The sequence below is a fragment of the Acanthopagrus latus genome, chromosome 14 (genome assembly GCF_904848185.1).
Source record: "Acanthopagrus latus isolate v.2019 chromosome 14, fAcaLat1.1, whole genome shotgun sequence".
In the NCBI taxonomy this organism is placed as follows: Eukaryota; Metazoa; Chordata; class Actinopteri; order Spariformes; family Sparidae; genus Acanthopagrus; species Acanthopagrus latus.
Genome location: NC_051052.1, coordinates 18,738,423 through 18,750,233, shown reverse-complemented (window position 1 = coordinate 18,750,233; position 11,811 = coordinate 18,738,423). Strand labels below are relative to the sequence as shown.

The following is an 11,811-nucleotide window of genomic DNA, read 5'->3' as shown; positions in this document are numbered from 1 at the left end:
AAGGGAGATTTACAAGATTAACAACATTTCCTTAAGATTTAAATATCTTCAAACAAATAAAACCTCACCTGAGGCAAGTTTACTGATGTACAGCAGAACCATTCAATTAAATAAAAAACCTCCTGCTTGTATTAAAAAACACCAAAACTTCTGATCTGACAGAAAACATTTGACAACACCAGAGTTGTAAAGTGAGTTTGATTCATTTAATGCTTCATCACAGACAGTCTTTTCAGTATTGGGCTCTGAGCAGACACCTCACCTCACCTCCGTCACTGATGCACGTCCCCTTCAGGCTCCTGTGGCGGCTCGTCTTGTTGATTCGTCCTTTCAACCATCCGTCACCTGCAAGATGAGAAAGAAGAGCAGTGGTAGTTTCACGTCTCTGTGCAGGTTTTGTGGGGATTTTGTGGAAGTTTAGTGAATCTGTGGAAGTTTTTAGCGAATTTGTAGTGGTTTGAGTATGTTTGTGAAGGGTTTGTGTATTATTGGAGATTTTGTGCATATTTGTGGAGCTTTTGTGGATTTTTTTTTAAATTTGTGGTTTTTAGTGAATTTGTGGAAATTTGTAGAGGAGTTTTTGTGTGTTATTGTTATTGTTTTTTGGGAGATTTTGAGTGTATTTGTGGAAGTTTTTAGTATATTTGTGGAAGTTTTTAGTGTATTTGTGTCACTTTCACTGTTTTTTGTTAAGTTTTTAGTGTATTTGTGGAAGTTTTTAGTGTATTTGTGGACGTTTTTAGTGTATTTGTGTCACTTTCACTGTTTTTTGTTAAGTTTTTGGTGTATTTGTGGAAGTTTTTAGTGTATTTGTGTGTCACTTTCATTGTTTTTTGTTAAGTTTTTAGTCTATTTGTGGAAGTATTTAGTGTATTTGTGTCACTTTCATTGTTTTTTGTTAAGTTTTTAGTGTATTTGTGGAAGTTTGTGTTTATTTGTGGAGGTTTTGAGTGTTTTTGTGGAAGTTTGTGAATTTGTGAAGTTTTGTGGAGTTTTTGTGCGTATTTATGGTTATTTTGTGTGTCATTGTGAAATTTTTTAGTCTTTTTGGGAGGTTTTGTGTGTATCTGTAAAAAGCATTTAACATGTGTATACACTGAGAGCCGCAACATTAGAACCAGTGACAGGTGAAATGAATAACATGGATCATTTTGTTCCAATGTCATGTTCGGCTGTGAAACCATGAGTCCTAGCATTCATGTGGATGTCTCTCTGACAGACACCAGTCACCCAAACACAGCTGCAGACCAAGTACACCCCCTCATGGCAGCAGCACTCCTTGGTGGCAGTGCCCCCCCAGCAGGACAACGCGCCTGCAACGCTGTAAAAACTGCTCAGGAACGACCCGAGGAACGTGGGAAAGAGCTCAAGGTGTCAACCTGACCTCCAGATTCCCCAGATCTCAATCCAACTGAGCTTCCACTGGATGCAGTCTGAGCCAAGAATCATCCATGGGGGCCCCAACATGGATGGTAGTTGGTTCAGATGCATCCAGTAGATGCTCAACTGAAGTGGGATCTGGACAATGAGGAAGCCATTTTGAGGCCTTGGGTTCTTTGCCATGAGGGGGTGCAGTTGGTCTGAACGGTGTTTGGGTGGCTGATGTTTGTCAAAGAGGATCCACAGAAATGACAGAAGTCAAAGTTTCCCAGCAGAACATTTGATTGTAACAAGATGATCAATGCTCACTTCACTTGTCAATTGTTTTAATGTTTTGGCTGAACAGTGAAGATATACATGTTAAATACTTTTCAATTTTTGCATAAATTGATTTTTTAACTATATTATTCATACTTTCACTGGACTTTGTCGAACAGCTTTAGTTTCTAGTTACTTTGCAGATTCATATGATCAAAATTAAATATTTGCTGATCGAACATTATAGATTATTTTAGATTAAGTTACCAAGCATTAAAAGCAGAAAGCTGAGACGTTAGAAAGGAAATGTACAACAAGCCAGTGTCCTGCATTATGGAGGACAAATATTAATCAAATCGATTAATTGCGTGATGTCGGTATACTCATAAAGCAATTCTGTAGACAGCTGATTTTTTGAGTCTCATTCTCAGGTTGTCAAATAACAGACTTTGTGGGCTATTAACAGGACTCAGAGAGTCGAGTTGTTCACAGTGAGAAGACTTGTATTTACATATACATTTTATTTAAAGATATATTTTTTACATATATTTTTATGTGTTTATCCAGTAGCTGTAAAAACGCTCCTTGAATCCTGAGGGTTTTGAGGTGGGGCCGTTTGCCCAGCAGACAAACTAACAACTGGACTGCTGTTACTGAACTTCCGTGTCTAGAACTGGTTGTAGTAGCTTACTGCACTCAACATTGTTTAGCTAACACCGTTAGCCTGAAAAGCTTTATACCACAATGTTTCTCCAGCAAAACAACAACTTCCAAGGCTTCATAAAGCTCATCAAGCACTCTTTGAACACACAGTTGCGCGCTCGAGTGAAAACGTACCTGAACTGGAACCAGAACCTCAATACACTCAGAAGAACATAGACAAATGAACAACTGCTCAAGCTGTTTGTAGCTATCAGTTCACAAGACAACAACCTCAAAGGCCTCATAAAGCTTATCAAGCACTCCCTGAATGCACAGTTGCGCACTCGAGAGGAAACGTACCTGAGCTGAAAACAAACTTTCGATTCAATCAGAGGGATGCAGACAAGCTAACAACCGCTCAAGCTGTTTGTAGCTATCAGTTCGCTGCACTTCTACCATGAACACGACAACAACAACTGCTTCCAAACAAACTAAGCACGCACACTTAGCTAACACTGTTAACCTGAAAAGCTTTACACCACAATGTTTCTCCAGCAAAACAACTTCCAAGGCTTCATAAAGCTGATCGAACACTCTCTGAACGCACAGTTGCACGCTCAGGTGGAAATGTACCTTTACTGAAAACAAACCGTCAATACAGAAGGACACAGATAAACTAACAACTGCTCAAGCTGTTTGCATCTATTAGCTCGCTGCACTTCTACCATGAACATGACAACAACAGCTGCTTCCAAACAAAAAAATGTCACCACAACACAATCAGATCCTTGTTAGTGGTCTGCTGGGCATTAAGGCCGAGGGCCCTGTAACAGCTTTGTAATGATCTCTGCTTGGTGTTTATCAAGCAGGATGCTGTTGCGCACACTTGCAGAGAAAATGAATTCCTGCAATTGTTTTTTAATTACTTTTTTTCACAAAGGTTCAGCATTATCTTCAAGGCAAAGGCATCGCGCCCATACACACTGAACTCGCGAGGGGAATCGTCATGGACAGATGAGGGCAGAGATCCAAGCCGCTTTAGTGGCGTCAGGCTAGCTTCTACCGTGGCCCTGAGCATGTCCCTAGCCAGGCCGAGGCCCAAACTAAACAACGCACACTTTGGGCACGCTTCTACCAACCATAGGTGTCTGAACATGAGGGACCTGTAAGTTGGCGGGATCGCACGAGGGCTCGTAAGATACGCTATTACCAATACCAGCAACTGATCAAAGGCCTGACTACTGCCATTCATGGAAACCACTGCTTACAGCTCCGATGGACAGCACTCGGGCATTTGCCATTGAAGACAGCTGAAGTCCGGTCTAGTTAACTTTTAACTTACAATTGTAACACCAGGTTTTTCCTGGCAGACCACTAACAACTGGATAGCTGTTACTGAATTACTGTCCATAGAAAGCTCTTCCACGAGGCCTCCAAAACAACACGTCTTCACTCAGTTCTGCTGGTGTTGTAGCTCTCAATTTGCTGCACTTCTACCTTGACTAACACCACCAATGTTAACACCAGGCTCTGCTCAACATAGTTATACACTCAGAAGGACGCAGACAAACAAACAACCGCTCAAGAGAAACCTTACACAGGCCACCAGAAATTAACGTGTCTCTGGTCATTCTGCTAGTGTTTGTAGCTCAGTTTGCTGCACCTCTACCATGAATGAAATGACAAGAACCACTTCTAAACCAAAAACTTCACCACTGCACAGTTGCACGTCAGAAACTGAATACGATCCTGATTAGTGGCCTGCTAGGACGAGGCTAACGTTAATGCTGAAACTACATAAATGTCTAAGTCCCAGCTCAAAACCCACAGGGTTCAAAGGAAGTATAACTATTTTAAATTGGTTTTGTTTTACTGAGAGGAAATATAAACAAGTCTGGTTACAGTGCCTAAAGCCACATACATAGCTTGTTTGCAAATTTGTTTGCCTTTTAATTAGCTTTTTGAAAAGACAAAACAGAAAAAGAGGGAGAGAGACTAGTGTCCCAACAGTGACACTGTAGTGGCTTCTGCCAACCAAAAATGTCGGTATTCAACGACCTGTGAGTGAGACTCGACTATCCTCTAGAATCATTTACTGATCCTGGAGTATTAATGAAGAGCAACTGATAAATCTCACACTTTCTGCCTTTAATGTTTGCACCTCCATTGCACTGACCTTATTGGACCAGGTGTCTCTCCAGTCCTGAGCCGAGCACCAACCAAGCAAACTGTCAGTCCACAAAACTCCATTACGGGAAATCAGGATTCAGTTCAGGGAACCGTCTTCCAACTCGTCCTCAGCATCCTGTTCCTCTGCCCACACTTTCAGCTCCTGGCTGCTCTCGTTCTGGAGAAATGAACAGTGACCATCAGCACTCTGCAGATCTATCAGCCATGTTTGATCCCCGTTGTGAAGTTCAGGTGAAAGATACTCACACTTTTCCTTCAGGCTCCTGTGGCGGCTCGTCTCCAATGTTTGGCTCGTCTCGATGATTTGTCCTTTCAACCGTCCATCACCTGCAAGATGAGAAAGAAGAGCAGTGGTAGTTTCACGTCTCTTTGTGCAGGTTTTGGGGGGACTTTGTGGAAGTTTTTTGTGAATTTGTTGAGGTTTGAGTTTATTTGTGGAAGTTTTAGAATATCTGTGGAGGTTTTTGTGTATTTGTGGAAGTTTTTAGTGTATTTGTGGAAGTTTTGAGTGTATTTGTGGAGGTTTTGAGTGTATTTGTGGAGGTTTTGTATTTATTTGTGGAGGTTTTGTATTTATTTGTGGAGGTTTTGAGTGTATTTGTGGAAGTTTTGTATTTATTTGTGGAAGTTTTGTGTTAATTTGTGGAGGTTTTGAGTGTATTTGTGGAAGTTTTGTGTTTATTTGTGGAGGTTTTGAGTGTATTTGTGGAAGTTTTGTGTTTATTTGTGGAGGTTTTGCGTGTATCTGTAAAAAGCATTTCACATGTGTATACACTGAGAGCGTCAACATTAGAACCAGTGACAGGTGAAATGAATAACATGGATCATTGTGTTCCAATGTCATGTTCGGCTGTGAAACCACGAGTCCTAGCATTCATGTGGATGTCTCTCTGACAGACACCAGCCACCCAAACACAGCTGCAGACCAAGTGCACCCCCTCATGGCAGCAGCACTCCTTGGTGGCAGTGCCCCCCCAGCAGGACAACGAGCCTGCAACGCTGTAAAAACTGCTCAGGAACGACCCGAGGAACGTGGGAAAGAGCTCAAGGTGTCAACCTGACCTCCAGATTCCCCAGATCTCAATCCAACTGAGCTTCCACTGGATGCAGTCTGAGCCAAGAATCATCCATGGGGGCCCCAACATGGATGGTAGTTGGTTCAGATGCATCCAGTAGATGCTCAACTGAAGTGGGATCTGGACAATGAGGAAGCCATTTTGAAGCCTTGGGTTCTTTGCCATGAGGGGGTGCAGTTGGTCTGAACGGTGTTTGGGTGGCTGATGTTTGTCAAAAAGGATCCACAGTAATGACAGAACTCAAAGTTTCCCAGCAGAACATTTGATTGTAACAAGATGATCAATGCTCACTTCACTTGTCAATTGTTTTAATGTTTCGGCTGAACAGTGAAGATATACATGTTAAATACTTTTCAATTTTTGCATAAATTGATTTTTTAACTATATTATTCATACTTTCACTGGACTTTGTCGAACAGCTTTAGTTTCTAGTTACTTTGCAGATTCATATGATCAAAATTAAATATTTGCTGATCGAACATTATAGATTATTTTAGATTAAGTTACCAAGCATTAAAAGCAGAAAGCTGAGACGTTAGAAAGGAAATGTACAACAAACCAGTGTCCTGCATTATGGAGGACAAATATTAATCAAATCGATTAATTGCGTGATGTCGGTATACTCATAAAGCAATTCTGTAGACAGCTGATTTTTTGAGTCTCATTCTCAGGTTGTCAAATAACAGACTTTGTGGGCTATTAACAGGACTCAGAGAGTCGAGTTGTTCACAGTGAGAAGACTTGTATTTACATATACATTTTATTTCAAGATATATTTTTTACATATATTTTTATGTGTTTATCCAGTAGCTGTAAAAACGCTCCTTGAATCCTGAGGGTTTTGAGGTGGGGCCGTTTGCCCAGCAGACAAACTAACAACTGGACTGCTGTTACTGAACTTCCGTGTCTAGAACTGGTTGTAGTAGCTTACTGCACCCAACATTGTTTAGCTAACACCGTTAGCCTGAAAAGCTTTATACCACAATGTTTCTCCAGCAAAACAACAACTTCCAAGGCTTCATAAAGCTCATCAAGCACTCTCTGAACACACAGTTGCGCGCTCGAGTGAAAACGTACCTGAACTGAAACCAAAACCTCAATACACTCAGAAGAACATAGACAAATGAACAACTGCTCAAGCTGTTTGTAGCAATCAGTTCACAAGACAACAACCTCAAAGGCCTCATAAAGCTTATCAAGCACTCCCTGAATGCACAGTTGCGCACTCGAGAGGAAACGTACCTGAGCTGAAAACAAACTTTCGATACAATCAGAGGGATGCAGACAAGCTAACAACCGCTCAAGCTGTTTGTAGCTATCAGTTCGCTGCACTTCTACCATGAACACGACAACAACAGCTGCTTCCAAACAAACTAAGCACGCACACTTAGCTAACACCGTTAGCCTGAAAAGCTTTACACCACAATGTTTCTCCGGCAAAACAACTTCCAAGGCTTCATAAACCTGATCGAACACTCTCTGAACGCACAGTTGCACGCTCAGGTGGAAATGTACCTTTACTGAAAACAAACCGTCAATACAGAAGGACACAGATAAACTAACAACTGCTCAAGCTGTTTGCATCTATTAGCTCGCTGCACTTCTACCATGAACATGACAACAACAACTGCTTCCAAACAAAAAAATGTCACCACAACACAATCAGATCCTTGTTAGTGGTCTGCTGGACATTAAGGCCGAGGGCCCTGTAACAGCTTTGTAATGATCTCTGCTTGGTGTTTATCAAGCAGGATGCTGTTGCGCACACTTGCAGAGAAAATGAATTCCTGCAATTGTTTTTTAATTACTTTTTTTCACAGAGGTTCAGCATTATCTTCAAGGCAAAGGCATCGCGCCCATACACACTGAACTCGCGAGGGGAATCGTCATGGACAGATGAGGGCAGAGATCCAAGCCGCTTTAGTGGCGTCAGGCTAGCTTCTACCGTGGCCCTGAGCATGTCCCTAGCCAGGCCGAGGCCCAAACTAAACAACGCACACTTTGGGCACGCTTCTACCAACCATAGGTGTCTGAACATGAGGGACCTGTAAGTTGGCGGGATCGCACGAGGGCTCGTAAGATACGCTATTACCAATACCAGCAACTGATCAAAGGCCTGACTACTGCCATTCATGGAAACCACTGCTTACAGCTCCGATGGACTGCACTCGGGCATTTGCCATTGAAGACAGCTGAAGTCCGGTCTAGTTAACTTTTAACTTACAATTATAACACCAGGTTTTTCCTGGCAGACCACTAACAACTGGATAGCTGTTACTGAATTACTGTCCATAGAAAGCTCTTCCACGAGGCCTCCAAAACAACACGTCTTCACTCAGTTCTGCTGGTGTTGTAGCTCTCAATTTGCTGCACTTCTACCTTGACTAACACCACCAATGTTAACACCAGGCTCTGCTCAACATAGTTATACAGTCAGAAGGACGCAGACAAACAAACAACCGCTCAAGAGAAACCTCACACAGGCCACCAGAAATTAACGTGTCTCTGGTCATTCTGCTAGTGTTTGTAGCTCAGTTTGCTGCAGCTCTACCATGAATGAAACGACAAGAACCACTTCTAAACCAAAAACTTCACCACTGCACAGTTGCACGTCAGAAACTGAATACGATCCTGATTAGTGGCCTGCTAGGACGAGGCTAAAGTTAATGCTGAAACTACATAAATGTCTAAGTCCCAGCTCAAAACCCACAGGGTTCAAAGGAAGTATAACTATTCTAAATTGGTTTTGTTTTACTGAGAGGAAATATAAACAAGTCTGGTTACAGTGCCTAAAGCCACATACATAGCTTGTTTGCAAATTTGTTTGCCTTTTAATTAGCTTTTTGAAAAGACAAAACAGAAAAAGAGGGAGAGAGACTAGTGTCCCAACAGTGACACTGTACTGGCTTCTGCCAACCAAAAATGTCGGTATTCAACGACCTGTGAATGAGACTCGACTATCCTCTAGAATCATTTACTGATCCTGGAGTATTAATGAAGAGCAACTGATAAATCTCACACTTTCTGCCTTTAATGTTTGCACCTCCATTGCACTGACCTTGTTGGACCAGGTGTCTCTCCTGTCCTGAGCCGAGCACCAACCAAGCAAACTGTCAGTCCACAAAACTCCATTACGGGAAATCAGGATTCAGTTCAGGGAACCGTCTTCCAACTCGTCCTCAGCATCCTGTTCCTCTGCCCACACTTTCAGCTCCTGGCTGCTCTCGTTCTGGAGAAATGAACAGTGACCATCAGCACTCTGCAGATCTATCAGCCATGTTTGATCCCCGTTGTGAAGTTCAGGTGAAAGATACTCACACTTTTCCTTCAGGCTCCTGTGGCGGCTCGTCTCCAATGTTTGGCTCGTCTTGATGATTTGTCCTTTCAACCGTCCATCACCTGCAAGATGAGAAAGAAGAGCAGTGGTAGTTTCACGTCTCTTTGTGCAGGTTTTGGGGGGACTTTATGGAAGTTTTTTGTGAATTTGTTGAGGTTTGAGTTTATTTGTGGAAGTTTTAGAATATCTGTGGAGGTTTTTGTGTATTTGTGGAAGTTTTTAGTGTATTTGTGGAAGTTTTGAGTGTATTTGTGGAGGTTTTGAGTGTATTTGTGGAGGTTTTGAGTGTATTTGTGGAGGTTTTGTATTTATTTGTGGAGGTTTTGAGTGTATTTGTGGAGGTTTTGAGTGTATTTGTGGAAGTTTTGTATTTATTTGTGGAGGTTTTGAGTGTATTTGTGGAATTTTTGTATTTATTTGTGGAGGTTTTGAGTGTATTTGTGGAAGTTTTGTATTTATTTGTGGAGGTTTTGAGTGTATTTGTGGAAGTTTTGAGTTTATTTGTGGAAGTTTTGTGTTTATTTGTGGAGGTTTTGAGTGTATCTGTAAAAAGCATTTAACATGTGTATACACTGAGAGCCGCAACATTAGAACCAGTGACAGGTGAAATGAATAACATGGATCATTGTGTTCCAATGTCATGTTCGGCTGTGAAACCACGAGTCCTAGCATTCATGTGGATGTCTCTCTGACAGACACCAGTCACCCAAACACAGCTGCAGACCAAGTACACCCCCTCATGGCAGCAGCACTCCTTGGTGGCAGTGCCCCCCCAGCAGGACAACGAGCCTGCAACGCTGTAAAAACTGCTCGGGAACGACCCGAGGAACGTGGGAAAGAGCTCAAGGTGTCAACCTGACCTCCAGATTCCCCAGATCTCAATCCAACTGAGCTTCCACTGGATGCAGTCTGAGCCAAGAATCATCCATGGGGGCCCCAACATGGATGGTAGTTGGTTCAGATGCATCCAGTAGATGCTCAACTGAAGTGGGATCTGGACAATGAGGAAGCCATTTTGAAGCCTTGGGTTCTTTGCCATGAGGGGGTGCAGTTGGTCTGAACGGTGTTTGGGTGGCTGATGTTTGTCAAAGAGGATCCACAGAAATGACAGAAGTCAAAGTTTCCCAGCAGAACATTTGATTGTAACAAGATGATCAATGCTCACTTCACTTGTCAATTGTTTTAATGTTTCGGCTGAACAGTGAAGATATACATGTTAAATACTTTTCAATTTTTGCATAAATTGATTTTTTAACTATATTATTCATACTTTCACTGGACTTTGTCGAACAGCTTTAGTTTCTAGTTACTTTGCAGATTCATATGATCAAAATTAAATATTTGCTGATCGAACATTATAGATTATTTTAGATTAAGTTACCAAGCATTAAAAGCAGAAAGCTGAGACGTTAGAAAGGAAATGTACAACAAACCAGTGTCCTGCATTATGGAGGACAAATATTAATCAAATCGATTAATTGCGTGATGTCGGTATACTCATAAAGCAATTCTGTAGACAGCTGATTTTTTGAGTCTCATTCTCAGGTTGTCAAATAACAGACTTTGTGGGCTATTAACAGGACTCAGAGAGTCGAGTTGTTCACAGTGAGAAGACTTGTATTTACATATACATTTTATTTCAAGATATATTTTTTACATATATTTTTATGTGTTTATCCAGTAGCTGTAAAAACGCTCCTTGAATCCTGAGGGTTTTGAGGTGGGGCCGTTTGCCCAGCAGACAAACTAACAACTGGACTGCTGTTACTGAACTTCCGTGTCTAGAACTGGTTGTAGTCGCTTACTGCACTCAACATTGTTTAGCTAACACCGTTAGCCTGAAAAGCTTTATACCACAATGTTTCTCCAGCAAAACAACAACTTCCAAGGCTTCATAAAGCTCATCAAGCACTCTTTGAACACACAGTTGCGCGCACGAGTGAAAACGTACCTGAACTGGAACCAGAACCTCAATACACTCAGAAGAACATAAACAAATGAACAACTGCTCAGGCTGTTTGTAGCAATCAGTTCACAAGACAACAACCTCAAAGGCCTCATAAAGCTTATCAAGCACTCCCTGAATGCACAGTTGCGCACTCGAGAGGAAACGTACCTGAGCTGAAAACAAACTTTCGATTCAATCAGAGGGATGCAGACAAGCTAACAACCGCTCAAGCTGTTTGTAGCTATCAGTTCGCTGCACTTCTACCATGAACACGACAACAACAGCTGCTTCCAAACAAACTAAGCACGCACACTTAGCTAACACTGTTAACCTGAAAAGCTTTACACCACAATGTTTCTCCAGAAAAACAACTTCCAAGGCTTCATAAAGCTGATCGAACACTCTCTGAACACACAGTTGCACGCTCAGGTGGAAATGTACCTTTACTGAAAACAAACCGTCAATACAGAAGGACACAGATAAACTAACAACTGCTCAAGCTGTTTGCATCTATTAGCTCGCTGCACTTCTACCATGAACATGACAACAACTGCTTCCAAACAAAAAAATGTCACCACAACACAATCAGATCCTTGTTAGTGGCCTGCTGGACATTAAGGCCGAGGGCCCTGTAACAGCTTTGTAATGATCTCTGCTTGGTGTTTATCAAGCAGGATGCTGTTGCGCACACTTGCAGAGAAAATGAATTCCTGCAATTGTTTTTTAATTACTTTTTTTCACAGAGGTTCAGCATTATCTTCAAGGCAAAGGCATCGCGCCCATACACACTGAACTCGCGAGGGGAATCGTCATGGACAGATGAGGGCAGAGATCCAAGCCGCTTTAGTGGCGTCAGGCTAGCTTCTACCGTGGCCCTGAGCATGTCCCTAGCCAGGCCGAGGCCCAAACTAAACAACGCACACTTTGGGCACGCTTCTACCAACCATAGGTGTCTGAACATGAGGGACCTGTAAGTTGGC

The 11,811-nt window shown here is 42.1% G+C and overlaps 1 long non-coding RNA gene across 4 annotated transcripts in view; it reads right to left on the bottom strand.

Annotated features, from left to right (window-relative positions):
• The window catches only part of LOC119032215, a 1,052,400-nt gene that overhangs the window by 81,817 nt on the left and 958,772 nt on the right, over nt 1–11,811 (bottom strand). For all 4 annotated transcript variants that reach the window (XR_005078798.1, XR_005078797.1, XR_005078800.1 and 1 more), the window contains exons 9-13: nt 8,865–8,945; nt 8,605–8,775; nt 4,717–4,797; nt 4,457–4,627; nt 263–345 (exon numbers count right to left, since the gene is read on the bottom strand). This is a non-coding gene — a long non-coding RNA (uncharacterized LOC119032215). The remainder of the gene's footprint in view (nt 1–262; nt 346–4,456; nt 4,628–4,716; nt 4,798–8,604; nt 8,776–8,864; nt 8,946–11,811) is intronic.